Source organism: Canis aureus, chromosome 28 (assembly GCF_053574225.1).
Source record: "Canis aureus isolate CA01 chromosome 28, VMU_Caureus_v.1.0, whole genome shotgun sequence".
In the NCBI taxonomy this organism is placed as follows: Eukaryota; Metazoa; Chordata; class Mammalia; order Carnivora; family Canidae; genus Canis; species Canis aureus.
This window is the reverse complement of record NC_135638.1, coordinates 28,794,436-28,812,579: the sequence shown is the minus strand read 5'-3', so window position 1 is coordinate 28,812,579 and position 18,144 is coordinate 28,794,436. Positions and strand designations below refer to the sequence as shown.

At 38.7% G+C, this 18,144-nt stretch overlaps 1 protein-coding gene across 3 annotated transcripts in view; it reads left to right on the top strand.

The window, feature by feature from the left end:
* Positions 1 to 18,144, top strand: part of NKAIN3 (sodium/potassium transporting ATPase interacting 3) — a 617,017-nt gene that overhangs the window by 550,324 nt on the left and 48,549 nt on the right. The gene's annotated exons all lie outside the window — the stretch shown is intronic.

The window sequence follows — 18,144 nt, the reverse complement described above, 5'->3', positions numbered from 1 at the left end:
GTGTTACACTAAGGTCTATGATCTATTTTGAGTTAATTTTTTGAATGGTTTTTAAGTGTTTTTGCATGTGGATGTCCAGTTGTTCCAGCACCATTTGTTAAAAACACTATCTTTATCCCATCGTATTGTCTTACATCAGTTAACCATATTTATGTGTGTCTATTTCTGGGCTGTCTATTCTGCTCCACTGATGTTTGTCTGTTTCTTCCGCAACGAGCAAGGTTTGAATGAGCCCTTGAGAGATTCCAAAAACTACATTTAAAGTTTTAGCATAAGTTTATTAGACAAATGCTGTGTGCCAGCAATGGACTAGGCCCAAAGAAAAATAAGATAAAGTGACTGCATGATAAAAATTTTAAATTCTGTTGAATACCAGAAGAGGTCCTTCAAAACACCACCAATACTGCATGATATTGTGGTGACAACTAAAGATGCAAATAGTAAATAAATCCTGTAGTTCTATCTAGGAGAGAGACAGCATTTCCTACTGATAAAGTCTAACCATTATGGAGTTCTCACATGTACTTTTGTATAAATATCTTTTTTATTAAACTATAATTGATATATAATGTTGTATTAGTTCCACATGTACCCCATATGGGTTCAATATTCTATACATTACTCAGTGTTCACCACAATAAGTATAGGTACCATGTCACCATACAACATTGTTATGATATTATTGACTGTCTTCCCTATGCTTTACTTTTCATCTCTGGGACTTGTTTATTTTAAAACTGGAAGTGGGTACCTCTTAATCCCATTTTTCCCATCTTCTCATCCACCTCCCTTCTGTCAACTACCAATCTGTTCTCCATATAAATATCTTTTTTTAAGATTTGGTTTATTCATGAGACACACAGAGAGAGGCAGAAACATAGGCAAGACAGAGAAACAGGCTGCCTACAGGGAGTCTGATGTGGGACTTGATCCCAGGACCCGGTTCATGACCTGAGCAGAAGCCAGATGGAGAAGTGGAGAGAGTGGCTCACTCTGAAAGGGCATGGAAGTTCTACAGCCCCTCTCCACACACCTTGCCCTATGGATCTCTTCCATCTGGCCATTCCTGAGTTATACCTTTTATAATACATCAATAATCTAGTTCATAAAATGTTTCTCTGAGTTCTGAGCACTACTCTAGCAAATTAATCAAACCCTTTCAATTAAAGTGTGGTGTATTGCAATGGCTATAAGCACAATTTATCTTGTACATGCTCTTCAGTTAAGTAGGTCTTCAGCTTAGCTGACTGTTCTAGCTGTTGGAATCCACAGCACACTTCTTACATCAGTTGATCTGAAGCAGTATTAAAATGTTTTAACAGGCCCCTTGGAAAGATAACAGGCCAACATTTACTAAACTTTTAAAAACACTGTCCTTCAGAGGGGATTACTGAAACATTTGTATGCTGTGACAGCAAATGAGTATACTGACCACCAAAGCAATCTTTGGCAAATGAGCACTGAATAGTTCTTTGCTTCTGATTTTCCTTTTGTTAGATCATTTGAACAATGATGAAAGGATATACCATATAGGTAATTTCCTCATTCAAGCCCACCTCCTGTATGCAGGATACTGGTAAAAACTTGCTATTCAGGGCAGTTTTTCCTTTTAACTGATTTATGTTCCATGAGCTGTTTTCTAATTTATCAGAAGGTAATTGGTCTGCCTACAATTAAAGTGTTTAATTTCCCCCGTGTCCTTTATGCAGTAGTGTTGAAGAAGCAAGCCAGTATGACATGTATTCAAACATAAAAATTATCATTTAAACTTGTTAGCTGAATGTTCTTCTACTGTATCTGGAACACACTCTGGATGTCTGTGTTCTCTGCATGTGCAAGCTTGCACACTCACCCGCAGCCCCTGGGCAACAAGTGAGATGGGATTTCAGGGCCTCTCCCAGCAGGGCTGGCCTGCTTACCCAGGAGGGAAATGGGTGCCACCCTCTTTGGGTGTGATGTCTGTCACTCACGCCACCCCTCTCATCCTTGAGAAGCCCTTCTCCACCCACTGGCTAATGTGCTATTTCTCAACTTTTCACAACAATCCCTTTAAAGCTGTTAGATGGATTTATCCCTTTAACATTTTATCCTTTGAAAACTACAAGATGGCTGTGATTTTACGCTTTCATGTCAATGAGGCATCTGAGAACATCCCAAAGGGAGCAATGTGGAAGAAGAGGACTCCCCTGGAGGCCGGACAGCATGAGTGAGGAGGGAAGTGGGAGGCAAAAAGAGCTAGTTTGATTTCACTATTAACTATGGAAATAGGATTCTTATTTAGCTTTTTGAGCAGAGGCAAAATTGTTTCCTTAATTTAGCGATCTACGTGGAGACTTCACTGTTTCTAAAATGTTAATAAATCCTTTGTAGGAATGAAGACTGTGAATTCCTCCCTCTCTCCTTTCCTTTCTCTTTCTCTGCATCTCACTCTGGTGTTTCCTCCTCTTCTCCTCCTCCTCCTCTTCTCCCTCTTCTTTCTCCATTCCCCCTTCCATCTTTACACAATAAATATTATTAGTTGGATGAAATGAGCAGAGAAAGGACATCAGAGAAACCCTTGCTGAAAATTGAGAATCTATCAGTTAAGTGGCATAAGGCTTAAATTCCTTCTATTCACAGGATTAAAACTGCTAGTAAAAGCAAAAATAACAGAAGTGGGACTGATGAATATGTGTGAGGTTGAGGTTACAGTAGATGCTGTGGGTTACTTTTGTCCTTTTTAGCAAGGATTAAATATATTTTAATACATCTTTGTTGCACAATTGTTTAATTACTTTTCTGAGCAGACATCTCGGGGTATCATAAAAAGCAAAATCTTTCAGAATTTAAAAGCAAAAAAAAACAAAAACAAAGGAAAAGATGCAGCATGGTACTCAAAATAACACTATCTCCTAGTCAGAGCCTAATGTAGAAAGGTTACCATTTCATATGACATCTGCAAAATCTCTTTCTAAATCTGCTTTCATACTAGTCTTAGATTAACTCCACATTAGCACCATGGGGGTAAGAAGGCAGACATTTTAAGAATCGTCATGTTAACTGATGTGAGAAAATGTTTCTTAATCTAATGAAGTGTGAATAAGATTTATCTTTACATTTTCTAAGCTATAGTGATTAGCCCCCTAGTGAAATGCTCAAATCATATACTTGAAAATATAGATACAAATATACTGCCAAAGAAAAGAAATAAAGCCAGGTTTGTCACTCCATTTCAAATGAAATAAAACATAAAGAAAATCTCAAATATAAAGATTAAGAAGAAAACTTAAAACTTGTGTCAAAACTGCTATGGTGTGATTTGGTAAAATGTTATTGGGGTACATATCCATTCATATATATATTTACATAATCTTCTGTTTACTTCCAGAAATAAATAAGATGATACTCTTTCCTCCAGGAGCCTGTCATTAATTTAGATAGGTCAGACACATAGGCAGAAAATACTGAAGAAATGGTAATGAGATGTGTCAGGTGGGGATAATCAGCTCTTTGGGTCAGTTTCCTGACCTACAAAATAAAGTTGAGAGGAACCCTAATACTCAGTATGTTCCATTCCATCTTAAGAATGTACATTAGTGGAGTACCTGGGTGGCTCAGTTGGTTAAGCATCTGACTCTTGATTTTGGCTCAGTCATGACCTCAGCGTCCTGGAACTGAGCTGTGTGTCAGGCTCTGGGCTCAACGGGACTCTGCTTGAGATTCTCTCCCTCTCACTCTGCTCCTCCCCTTGCTCACACACTATCTCAAATAAGTAAATAAATCTTCTTTTGAAAGTCTTAGAAAGCAAATGGAGATGTTTGTGTAAGCAGAAGATTCTTGAATGATCTTGATTAAATGGATTCTGATCACACATAGATTTGTGTCTCCTGTGATATTTGCCATAAATACTACCAATGAAAATCTAACACTTCATTAAATAGATTAACTCAATTATATGAAGACCCAACAGAGACACAAACTTCCAAAATACATTTCTTCCTCAGCTGTTGATTCCCTAGTTACTGATCATAAATATGAATTCCGAATCTTGGAGATCTCATTTCAGTGGTAAAAAAAATGCTGGAGCTTTAATGATTTGCATAGCGATCCTGATGTAAAATTCTGCAAAAACGAAAAAGAAAATCCAAGTTGAGTTGAATGTCAACTCTGCATGCTAATTTTCATTCATGTACAAATATCTGACTAAGTTCATATAATACAGCTGGGTCCACTTTCATCTTTAATGAAAAGAAAATTTCACTCAAAGGATATGAAAACAGGCATTGAAAATTCAAAGTATGTTTTTCTTGAACACTCGCAAGAATGCAAGGTTCTCATATTACTCATGTTTAACTGGTTTGCTTTTTTGTTTGTGTTTTGTTGTTATTTATTGTTGGTTTATTATTTGTGAATGTTTGTTGTGGCTGTGTTCTTGGAATGAAAACTCCAAAAAGGACAGAAGGGGATACTATAAAATTTAAATTTCCCTCTCAGCCCCTAACCCAGGGTATCATCAGTTTCCCTCCCAGGAGGCAACAGCTGATATCAGTTCTCAGATAACCTTCTGAAATATACTATGTGCATACAGTAGCAGATAGCAATTGAATTTAGCTACATATAAAGGAAAGCCCAAGTAATGGCTATTTAGAAGGTAGAGTTTTATTTTTCTCTCATCCAAGAGGAATCTGGAGACAGGCACAATGGGCCTATAATGGTGCCTCCATGGTCATCAGAGACTCAGGCTTTTTATCTTTCTTCCTCATTATTCTTGGGACACAATTTTCATCCTGAAAGGCAGTTCACGATCACAATATGGTGGCTAGAGTGAAATCAATCACATCAACATTCCAGCCAAAAAGAAGGAAGAACAAAAGGGCATGCCTCCCAGCAGCCAGCTCCTTTTAAAGAGATTTAAAAGTCCCATACCACAACTAATTGACTAGCCCTCTGAAGGGATAGATTTTAAGCTGGGCACTTTGCCACTCACAAACACTGGGGTTCTGTTGCTAAAGAATAAAGAATAAACATGGAATAAGCAACCAGCAATCTATTACAACATACAAGCTGATAGGCATATGTATTCTCTTTCCCCACATTTTTTAAACAAATGTTGGCATATTATAAATATCCACATTGCTTTTGATTCTATCCACTGTACTTATTAGATTGTAGTAGGACCAAAGCCAAAGGACCAAACCTGGACCTGATTCTTCTGAAAGACGGGTTCAGCCTAACCCCAGCTATTCATGATAACAGTTGCTTCTTTCACTCCTTGCTCCTCAAAGAGCAGTCTGCAAACTACCAGTATCACTGGAGCTTGCCAGAAATGCAGAATCTGAGGTTCCACCTTAAAACTACTAGATTCAGAATTCGCAGCTTAACAAGATCCCAGAAAATATATATGTGCATTTGAGTTTGAGAAGCAGTGCATACCTTCCACCCTTCTAAAGTCCCAGCTGAGTGGCAGCCAAGCTTGGTAGTATGTTAGGAGCCTTTTCGCAGCTAGCTATTAGGGTCTGGAAGCAATTCCATGTCCTAAGATGGATACCTGTAAGAATCCTGTTGAAATGATGACCAATGTGAGTGTCAACTGCGTACTTACTCATCTGTTCCTAATTGTACCATCCATCATCAGTTCTGGTTCCTTCCTTCAATCCCTACCCCTTTTCTCCTAAACTAGAGAAAAGGTGTCTTTCAACTCTAGTTGCCTCTCTCCCTAGTTTCTAGATCCCCTTTTCTCAGGAAGCTGTTCTTGCCTCCAGTTTCCATAACTCTTCCTAAATGGGTTTTACTGGTTTTTAATCCCTTAAATGAAGAGCTCTGAGATGATATCACCATCCCAAAGCCTGGATCCTGGCCCTCTTCACTTTCTTGAGAAAGGATACCCTTGGCTGAAGACATCAGTGAAGATCAGAGATGACTTTGATACTCTCCTAAAGTTTGTTTTCGTCCTTTCTCCTCAGATCCCAAGCAGATTTTTCTTATTCCTAAATTTGTGCCAAACCTAGACTGTCCCTGCTTGTTCTTTTTTACTCAAGGTTATATCAACATAAAATCAACCAGGGCCATGCTGCTAATGTCAAAGAGTGACTTGTCGCTAAGTCCCACCATTGACCTAGAATCTTTTGGTCCTCTATTGCTACAGCAAGAATTGCTTGTTGATGCTGTGGCCAGGCTGAAAAACAGTGGTGGATTAAGTGGCCCCAGCAGGGATGGAGATGTGGGAGCCTGGCAGAACCTAACACTCACAGTCAAGTTGGAGCATAGTGCCAATACTATGTGAATGTGGATGGATAAAAAGGCCATTAGATTTGACAAAATGTAGGCTGTTAACCTTTAAAAGAGCAATCTCAGCAGAAAAGTAGGGCCAGAAGCCAAATCGCAGTGAATTAAGGAAGGAACGCAAAGCAAAGGAAAGAAGGCAGCTGACAAAAACATTCATTTCAGAACTTTGTGGGTGGAAGGAAGGAACTGTAAGACATAACAGAATCAAGTGACATTTTTGTAAGATAAGGGAGAACTAAACATTTTTGAAGGCACAAGGGAGAGTCTGTGAAAAGAAGATATCGCAGACAAACTCAAAAGAGCAAAAGAAAGATCTTTGAAAATCAAGATAAGAAAACAACGTTAGTGAAGGGGGTTATCATAAAGAGTAAATATTCCTTATCCTCAGGCACATCAAGAAGGTATGATGGAAAAATGTAGAAAGAAAATACAGTAAGTTGTGTCTGTGGATAGATTAATTGGTTTGCTTCAATAGTCTCATGCTCAACAAAGTAATAGGCAGGATTAAGGAGTGTGCTGAGTTAAATGTGGGACTTTCATAGAATCGAAAATTTTCATTGTAGGAAAAGCTTATGGAACAATGTATTAAAGTGCTCTCTTCATCTGAAGAGATGGGAAACCATGAATGAATAAGATAAGCCTATTTGTCAAGATGAGTTTAAAGGAGTCTAGTGGCTGTTGGGGTTTGATGCCATCTAGAAGAATCCCTAAAGATTGTGAGCTACAGATGAAGACAGAATTTGCCAAGTAAATGAAGCCAAAGCTAAGGCTGAGGCCAAGAGTAAACTTGAGAATGGAGATGAAAGCCAGAGTTGAAGCTGAAGCAGTTAAATGTAATGTGTTTGTAGGGCCTGAGCATTATAGTTCTGCTTTACTTTGTGACCCAAGAGCAGGTGTAAAAAAAAAAAAAAAAAAAAAAAAAAATGAGACGCGAAAGTGTTACTGGGCTGGGGCTTAGTATGGTCTGTCATTGCAAAGAACAAAGGGGGGCCTATGGCTGTAGGGATTGCAGTATGAAGTGACTTGCTTCTGTCAGTGGGGAACCTCCAAGATAACCAGTGTCTTCATCATCTCAGATCTTTCCTGGTGAGTGTTGATCTGGCTCAGTTTGAACTGTGTCAAAGGCATAGGCCTTTGTAGACTAAAAGATTTGTGGTTGATTCCTGATTCTACTACTAACTAGCTATGTAACCAGAGACAAGTTATTCAGATCCTTGGGTTCTTCATTTACCTCACAAATACATTGTAAAAATTAGTTACCAAGAACTTAGCACTAAGTAACTAGACCCTGGTAAATACTCAAAATGTGGCTACAAATTGTCCCATAGGTCTCTTGTTCTAATGAGATGTAAACATATATCATGATATGTAATGGGATATAATCTGTCTTGAAGTATCTGATTATTACTGTAAAAAGAGAGGTATAATATGTATCCATCCAGATATTCCCTAGAATTCTCTAAAATGAATGAGATCATTCTCTCAGCTCACCTCCTACCATGTAGAAAAGTAGAAAGCTGTTCAAACTTGGTAGGGAACATATGCTTTTTGTACTGACTCTGAAGGAGATAGCCTTGGGGGACCTTGAATGCCATATTTTTAAAACTCATTGAACACCATTCTTTGCCACTGAGTTTACATGGCACCAGAGATTCTTCTCACACAGTTGCTACCTTTCAGGGCAGAGTAGGGAGACCCAGCTCTAATTACCGCTGAACCAAACCTAATGCCTTCCTTCTGGGTTGTCCATACAGCAGAATGGTTTCAGCCGGATAACTGATGAAGCAGAACTAAAACAGAAAATCAATAGACATAATGTCAACTATTCTGATCCTTAAACACCTGAGATAGAAGCAGAAGTGCCATTTCACTTCACTCACAACTACATAAATAGTATAATCTATTTTTTAAGGATTTTTGTGAGTACAATAGGTCCTCAGAGATTGTTTAATTAAAGTATAAATTAGATCTTTAAAGCATCTAGAAACTTAACTGGCTCCTGAAGTAAAATATTTTAAACCAAAAAAAAAAAAAAAAGTTGAAAATATAGTTTTTAAACTACTTTCTTTCAATCTGGCCCTCCTTACCCAGCCCAAATATCTTTTATGAGTAACACTCCAACTCCCAAATTCCTTCTGGAGTCGCTTTCTGGAATTTGTTTAGGTGGGAATATTCTTCACTTTAGTGGAGGTTGGTAATTATACCTGAGATGTCTACCCTGAAAGGCCAACTTGGAACAATGAAGGTTGCTGAGAGCAGGCTCTGGCACTAGGGAAATGCAGCTGCTCCTAACGGAACCCACAACCAATTTGCACTGCCCTGCACTGGTAGTTTGTGGCTCTTTCTGAGATATTTAGATTATAACATCTTGGGGGTGGTTTATGTAACCCAGAGCTCTCCCCATCTTCCAGAAATCATACAACTGGTTTTCATCAATGATAGAGAACCAAGATTGTTCCCAGGTGTTTCTTTGTTTTTCTTCTTTGACTCAGGCAACTGTCCCACTTTTCCAAAATATTAATGCCACAAATTATGCAGAAAATTGAATACCATTACTCTACCATCTCAAAATGGAGTCAATTATTAAAAACATTATTTAATGACTAGAAATAATAAAAATGGTAGAACCTTTGGAACAACATAGACTAAGGATACGTAAGAGCGAATTAACCTTGCTTTCTTTATTGGTCATGATTTATAGGCTGTGTTTAGATTCAAGTATATAATGCACCTGAATTTCAACAAAGCATTTAGTAATCAACTAAAATAACATAACAGGGCAGCCCCGGTGGCTCAGCAGTTTAGCGCCGTCGTCAACCCAGGGCCTGATCCTGGAGACCCTGGATCGAGTCCCACGTCAGGCTCCCTGCATGGAGCCTGCTTCTGTCTCTGCCTGTGTCTCTCTCTGTGTGTGTGTGTGTGTGTGTGTGTGTGTATGTGTGTGTGTCTCATGAATAAATAAATAAAATCTTTAAAAAATAAAATAACAATGAATTTGCCTGGACCCATACATGCACTAGTGTTTGAAAGAAAATATCACTGCTATATAGTTCTGAGAGCATTCCAAAATTATATTACAAAAGGAACTCTCAGTTTGAGCAATAGGAAAATGAGTGTCATTAGTGAAAAACTCCTCTTTCTATTTATTTTTGATATATGCTTTTAAAAGTTGAAACCATCATTTAAAAACTACACAGTGTGTGATGAGTAATGTGTTAAGTAGATAGGTGGGTAGCGCTTTAGTCTATGTAAGGATTACTATGACAAATAATACTTTCTTCTTGGGAATTTTGCTTATATAAGAGTTTGTAACTGTTTTGCTAAATAAATGCATTTTTGAGCCATAGAAAAACTACATACAGAACAGCAGGAAGGAGAGGGGTTAATATCATGGGCTAAAGAGCCAGAGTGTCAATTCCTACCTAGGTGAGTTAGGGACAAGTTAATTTATCTCTATGCCTCAATTTTATCATCTATAGGATGGAGTTAATAAAGAACTTAGCTCCTAAAGATGTAAAGACTTAATGAATTAATGAACACATAGAGCCCAAAAGAGTGTCCAGCCAATCCCTGTACTAAGCAATGGATATTAATTATCTTAGTAATCTTCACATGTGGTAACAATAAAGTAATCTGATCACTAGTCTCATTTTACACATGAGGAAACTGAAGCTCAGAGAGGTTAAATACTTTGCCCAGGGTCACTCAGGTAGTAATGCCAAAACCAAAATTTGAACTGAGATCTCTCCAACCAGAAGATGTACTCTTGACACCATAACCATCAGCTGTAAGGTAAGCATTGGCTCCCAGGAACAAGGCTGAACCCCATACAAAGACCTGGATGCATGAGAGCAACGCTACCAGCAAGAGTGGCCTCATTGATTCGCCAAGTATTAGATGGAACTCTTTGAATCCCTGCTAAGAGCGTCATTGGTCCCAGGACCAAGGTGACATTCCAGCAGTCAGGAGAGAAAAGATGCAAAGGCTCAGAACCAAGGAGTATGCAGGAACACCATGGCAACGTGGCCGTCCTTAGCATTCATTTCACAGGGACAATCAGTGGAGGTCAGGTGGTCCATGATATGTGATACTCCCCCACCCTTGACCCCAAGGGGAGGGTGGGTGAGCTGCTGCAGCAGTGATGAAGTATGGGCAGGTCTGAGGCTATGCATCTAGCGACAAAAAGACTGTGCTTTAGTAAGCCAGAAAGAAGATTCAAAATGAGTCCTAAGGATAAGAGGTTTGAGTTGTCAGAGGGTGAAGTCAGTATCTCAAGATGAGAAAAGGGATAGAAGGTCAAACAAGCAAGTCTGAGACCATTCTGGGTGGACATAGGCGGAGGGGAGGGCTCTTGCCCACACCTAGCTTTTACTCATCTCCTGCGCCAGACTCCATTTAAATGGTCAGGTGTGAAAGAGGCAGAGCTCTATGTGCCCTGGCTTATTTACAAGTCCATGTAGCCACAGACATGTATGCTCCCCAAGACCTCACCCATCACATTATGATACTATTGCAAAAACATCTCTATCACCAAACTACATTTATGATAATTTTTACATATTTAAAGATTCTGATTGAGTTTACATTTAGAGTTGTAAATCAGCTAAAATCCAGATGAAATTTTCCTTGATAGAAAAATTTTTCTGCAAATTACCTCGTAATCCTCGGGTACTATAACCGTACCCAGCTATTCACATGATACCACTGAAAAATTACTGAATTTGGCAGTGGACACTTGGAAAAGTCCTAGATAAAATAGATCTACTTGAATAGGTACATTTGTCTGTTTGTTTGTTTGTTTGTTTGTTTGTTTGTTTAACAATGCTCTTATTCCTCAACAACTTGCCACCAGAAATGTGCTATCTGACAACAACGCTCTTTGCAAATCAGACTAACATTTGTGTCCTCTATGATATTGCTGAGCTGGCTTGTGCAAAGCGTCTGCCTCACAAAAGCATGTCATTAAAAGGCTTATCTTCCTTGGTAGAAGCCAGCAACCCATTTGTTTTCCATTTTGACTGTCTACACAAGTGCTTCCCATACACGTAAGGGCAATAAATCCCCAAAGCCCGAATAAATGCGATGCTGTTGCTGTTGTGCATTTTTATGGTCATCGTGGAGAAAACAACTTATTTCCATATTCATTGATTCATTTAGAGCCCAGTGTACCAGTGGGACTCTTAGGAGATTGAACCAAATGTCTTCAAATAATTTCAGGCTTCAATTGGCATAGGACACTTCCATAAACAGACATAACTCTAATTCTGGACTCCTGAAGGAAAAGTATGAGCAGCTTGACTGAAAACAAATAGGTTAGGACTCACTGGGATTCACGCTCTTCCCAGAGTGATCCATATAAATAAAAAACCAGTCCCTCCTATGATTCTTTCCCCTTGAGGATCCCAAGATCCTACACTTCTGTTCTGCTGGGCATGCAAGAGAAAACAGATGGGCGTGGGTGACAGTTCCACGAAAAAGCACTCCCGGGAGTCATAGAAAAAGAAATGTGTCCACACAGCACTGTGAGATGAGCCTGTCCACCAGCTGCCTGGTCTTCAGTCTTGAGGTTTTTTGATCAGTCCCTAGGAAGGAAGGATACACCTGCTCTCCAGTCCAAAATTGAGGGTGACCCATAGCACAGAGTTGAACCTCCACCCCCGCCAGAAGACAAAGTCAGAAGATTCTCAGATTAGTAACCAACCATGTGTTATGTAGCCGGACATTCTGTTGTCTATCACTCTAACATGAAACCAGGACATGCTGCATTCAGGCTTCCTGTGAGAGTTGAAGCATTACCATCCTTCATGAAAACCACTGTATCACTTCAGTCAAGTGGCTAAAAAATTCCTGTTCCATCATATTATTTCTTTCCCCAGGGAAGGCAGCAGTATGTATTCAGATACACATTAGCTACTTTCAATATACTTTAAGTGTTTGGTTTCATGTAAACCCAACCAATAGTTAACTCATAAGTGAAAAGAGCTTAATATACCTTTCCTTTCTACATGTTCATGTTCCATCCATTTGTCTAAGATGGTACAATCATTGGCTTGTTCTCGTGTTGTTTGCATGACCCAGACATTATCACAGCAAAGCAGAAAAATCTATGGAACTTATCGAATCAAGGTAACAGGTGCTGATGCACACTGTTTTTACTTTGGCTAAGTGACAGGGTGACCCATGTGGGAATTTCAGCTTTGCTAATGTGCTGGAATTCTGAAATTCATCTGCTTCATTCCAGCCACCTTGGCTTCTTCCCACACTTTGCTTCGATATATGTGCATCTCATCATTTACTTGTTCAAACACATTTAATAAGTGCCTTCTTTGTATGAGGCAAAATGCTAAATTTCAGAAATGTGAAGTTAAATTGAGAAAAAGTTCTCACCTTGAAAGAGCCTGGCAGTAGAGTTAGTCATGCAAATAGAGAGATCAAATGGGCCTTCATAAAAGAACATGGGACTGTGCCAAAGTAGTGGAAGGTGTAGCTCTTCCTTCCGGAAGGAACCAGGACAGGACTCTGAGGATATGGACTTTGCATCAGCTCTCTCAGAGGGGTCCTGCCTTCAAGGACCTACTGGGAAGATAACAAATGAATACATAGCTCTGACACAAAGCAATACTGAGAACTGCCATTAGAGATATAAGAACAAAGTAGTGAGACGGTTCAGACTAGAGGTGTATCCACTGGAGAGATTAAAGAAAGTGACATTTACAACAGGGCTCAAAGGATGAGAGGGTCTGTGCTAGCAGAGATGTGAGAACAGGTTAGGGGGTCATGGGCAAGCAAAGAATGGGGTGTGCTCAGGGAGTTGGAGCACAGCTCATGGCCAAGAATAGTGGGAGACAAGCCTTGAAAGCCAAATTGAGGCAGGATTATAGAGGGCATGGAAGCAGATAAAAGTGACGTGTGCTTGGACAGGCAAATAATCTTTGTTCTGCATTACCCCAATTTGTGAATCATGATTTAAGGAAAACCTTAATCCCCTTGAAATACAAACATGCTGTATTACTGTCCACCTTTAAAAAACAAAACGAAAAACTAGGGACGCCTGGGAGGTTCAGCGGTTGAGCGTCTGCCTTTGGCTCAGGGCATGCATGATCCCAGGGTCCAGGATCAAGTCCCACATTGGGCTCCCCTACAGGGAGCCTGCTTCTCCCTCTGTCTATGTCTCTGCCTCTCTCTCTCTCTGTGTCTCTCATGAATAAATAAATAAAATCCTTAAGTATATATATATATATATATTTTAAAAAAAAACTAAAACTAAAAAAACAAAAAAACACCTCATTGACCTCACATCTTTTTCCAGCTACTGTTCCTTTCTCTATTCTCCTTTTCCAAAACTCCTTGAAAGAATTGTTGACATGCTGTTTTCTCTTGAACCCACTCTGGTCACATTTTTGCCCCATCCTCCATCAAAACAACTCCCATCGAGGTCACCCATCTGTTCCAAACTATCCAATCCAATGGTCAAGTCTCAGTGCTCATTGTCCTTGACCTACCAGAGACCTTTGGCACAATTGATTGCCCTTGGTTTCTTTTGAGGGTGGTGGGCAGAGGCCAAGGGAGAGGGATTCTTAAGCGGGTTCCACCCTGGGTGTGACACAGGATACAGGGCTGAATCTCATGACCCTGAGATAGTGACCTGAGCTGAAATCAAGAGTTTGATGCTTAACTGACTGAGCCACTCAGACACCACACCCTTGCCTTCTTATGTCACTGTACCTCTCTGGTCAGGCCTTTTCAGTCTCTTTCTGGTTTCTTGACTTCTCTCCAAACCCTAAACGTCATAATGTCCCAGAACTTCATTCTTTAACCCCCTTCTCTAACTCTACTCATTTCCTTAGTGTCCCAACCCAGTTAAATACCACCTATAAACTGATAACCTCCAAATTTATAATCACTCTTTACCTGGGCAATTTCTCAGGATTGTTCAGCAAACAACCTTTAGGAAGGTGGTAACCACTCCTCCATCCCACCAGCAGAATAGGTTGCTTCCCTTGCTGTAAAAGTAGCTCAATGTTCCTCTCCTGTAACAGAACCCACTATGTCTGTAGGGGTCCATCGTGACCCAAGAGGAATGCAGCAGAGATATGAAGCTCATGCTGACTGCTGAGCTATGAGTAATAAAGCCCTTTGCCTCTGACCCAGAATCCATGAAACAGAAAGAGGCTAACTTGTTAGCTTACACAGTGAAATCCCAAACCCTCCACAGTTCTTGATATTAGGTAGCTATGCTTTCTTTTATAAGCAACTTAACACCTTAACATAAATAAATTACATATAGAGAAGCTTTCTGCTTGCAAACGTTTAACTTGATGACTTTTTTCATAAGGGTAAAGCTCTCTACACAGAAAAAATTGTGTCACCTTCTGCCTGCCTCCCATAGATGGCTTTGGCCAAGACCTTTATAGAATCATTTTGGATCTGAGGAAAAATCGACTAACAAAAAACATTTTAGAGCCTGGTTCTATATAGAGAAACTTCTGTCATTCGTTAAGGAATCTCTTAAACTTTAGTGTTTAAATGTTGGTGTGAATGCTGGAAAATTTAGGAAAGTAGTTGGGGAGTTATTTTTGATCAAGGATCCTTTTAGCTTCCCTCAAATCCACTGATTCTTTCTCTGTAAGGCAGGACTTGTACAAGCTTTTCAGAACTCCTTAGATGAGCTTTTCTCACCTATCTGTTGCACCTGAAAGAGATCCCTTAAGATGCTCATGCTTTTGGAGGTGACTCATTTCTCTGATTCATTCTTACTAAGATCCACAACTAGCAGGACACACAGCCAGTGGCTGTCGTCCTAATTTCTACATGGGTGAAACCAAATCCTGCCAATCCTTATACAAGGCCTGCAGGCCAAAACAAATCAATCGCATATACAAATCCTACTTGCAAAAATTAATCAACCTCTTACACAAGAAGTGGTGTTAGAATCTAGTCTTATGTCATTTGCATTAATTTACTATATCAAAAAAGATGGAATGGAACTTATGCAGTCAGAATTTACAGTACATATGAGAAAATCATTTAAAAGTTGTAACTATAGAGATGGATGGCTTTAATTGATTAGCAGTGTGTTTAAATTTACTGACTCCAAAATAAATAAATAAATAAATAAATAAATAAATAAATAAATAAATAAATTTACTGACTCCTTCAAAACTTTATTAAAAGCAGACATAATCAGGACTATCCTGGTATTATTTACTTTGTGTGTCTTTGCTGTTGGCAAGAATGCACATTATTCCATTTCTTGGAGATAAGCAGAAAGCCACAGGGACTATTTCAACTCATATTCTGGGAAACCAAGAGCTACAAAACATTCAGCCATCAACAAATTGGTGATTAACATGATGTCTAGACAGGTTCTCATGAGAATAACATTATTAATTAAGCAGCAGTTTCATTAATCACGATAGCAAAGGAAATTTTTGGAATAAATATTTTATTAGTGTGCCCTTCAATGAAGAAAAAGTAAAAGAATATATGTTAATTAATTCATTTGTTATAATATTGAGATTAAGGCTGGCAATTTCTATTTGAGGGCCTAGAGAATGAGCTAATATTTCTAGTATGGCATGTCTTTATCTTACTGTTTCTAGCTAATGGTACTGTATATTTCAATTACCTAGCCAAAATTCCTTTCTTGTCATCTATCAAGATATTATTAAGCCCCATTAGTGAATAATTGAATTTGACAGATTTTCTGTTGCTATACATTTATCTGTTCTTTTAAAACTGGGTGTCTCCCATTTCATCAGTAACAAAAATTTCACTGACAGAGGAAAGATAGTGGGCTGTAACTATAATTAAAACCCTGGTCTTATTTTCCATCAGTCAAAAGACTCATTTGGAAAAGAAGGAAATATATTGGCCAGTTCTCTTCAGTACATAGACAATAAATATTTCCAGAAAACACAGTTAACACAATATTTTTTAGCATAACCCAAAGCCCTGAAACTACAGGAAAGAAATATAAGATAATAGGACTTCAATAAAAAAAAGAAAAAAGAAAAAAAAGAAAAAAAAGAAAAAAATTCTGAAAAAAGTATTCAGATGAACTTGCTCTCTCTTATCTTTATAAACAAATATCTGTGAGACCTTCCAGATTGGTGAACACTTGGGGATTTGGGGAGAGTGGTGCACTCAAGAGGGCATGAAAGCTCTGCGTTTTTCACCCACATCTTGCCCTATGGATCTCTTCCATCTGGTTCTTCCCGAGTTATATCCTTTTGTAATAAACCAGGAATGTAGTGGAAGGCCAAAAGTTATATAAGGACATGAGGAATACCCTTAGTGCAAAGTGATGCCTGAAAGCTCAAAGGGAATGGTGGAAATCCTATAGGTTATCCACAGCAGTGAGTGAGACCTTCATAAGAAACCGGTGACCATTGTAGGGAATAATGATGTCCTTTGGGAAGACTATGAAGAGAAATGAACTGATCAGGCTTTGAGGACCATGGAAAACTACATAGGCCCATTCAGTGAGATGAAGGCAAGAAATCACCAAGTGGGTTGGAAACTCATGAACCGTGACAGTGCCCAGCACTACCTGGAGGTGATGCAGAAGGCTGAGAAGAAAGATGAGGCCAGTACAGCTGAGGCTGAGGAAGAGTTCAGCAACACCAGACTGTGTTTAAAGGTCTGAACCAGGAACCACTAAAAGAGCTGACTATTCTTTATAATAGTCTTACTGGCTGTTATGTGACCATCTTCCAAAACATTTCCAAGTTGAGGGACATCTACAGGGACGTGAGCAAACTCAATCACAGTTCCTATGAGGTGCTGAGCAAACTAGAGAAGCAACATTCCAACAGTCTTCTACGTGAAGGGACCGTCAAGCAGCAACAGATGCTCTTCAGTTATCTTGGTTCAAATATCTATGGTTCTAGCCCTCTCAGCTCATAGTCCTTCTGCATTTTCCTGAAAGAGTGAGAAGAAATCCATCTCAGCAAGTGAAGAAGAGCTAGCACCTGAACCTACCCAGTTTAAACAGTCTGGAGGTGAACTCCAAGATCAGATTCTTAATCTTCAGGGTAGTCATAAACACCAGAGAGATTATTCTCTGCATTGGGAACTTCATCCTTAGACACTGGGACTATTAGAAAAGTTTCCTTGCCAAATGTTATTCTATAAGGGGTAGGACAGAATATATGTTAACAACAGAGTAAGAAGACAGACTGTATCTACTTTTTATTTAGGTATCTACTTTTCATCAAAGTACTCTGAGTAATTTTAGACTAGACTAGATGCATTGACCATTTGTCCTCCAGGAATTGTGGTGTCTCCAGCTCCATAAAATAAAAATTGCCTTCTGAGTGTAATAAGCACAGAAAATCATATGAAAAGGTAGAAAGCCTACACTCTGGCACCTGCATTTATTTAATCACTAGTATCCAAAGTATAAAGTATCTCTTCAGTGTCATTATATGATTAATGACCTCAAAATGAATGTGTTTTCTTATGATATACTTAACAAAACAATTTAGTATTTAAGTAGAATTTATGTTCTCTGAGCATTTCAAATAATTAAGTTGATGATTGGTATTTAATTTACAATTAGCATATTTTGATTCCTTTTATGGCTATTAAATATTAAAATAGTTATAGTAATAATGAGTGCTGCTACAATTTGCTCTCTAAATAGTCTGAACTTAAAAATATGTGTTCTGAATAATCTGTGATGATTTTAATGTGTAAAAACTGTAAATCCCAAATCAAAATCTAAGTCATATATCTAAAAAAAGTTTCCCATTCCTGTGTACTGTTTTAGAAAGCTATTGCAGCTAAGTAGAAATTGAAAAGCTCTTTAAAATCACAGCCATTATTTAAAAATAGAATTTTTTTCCTATTAAGATTCATAGACATTATTACTATGTA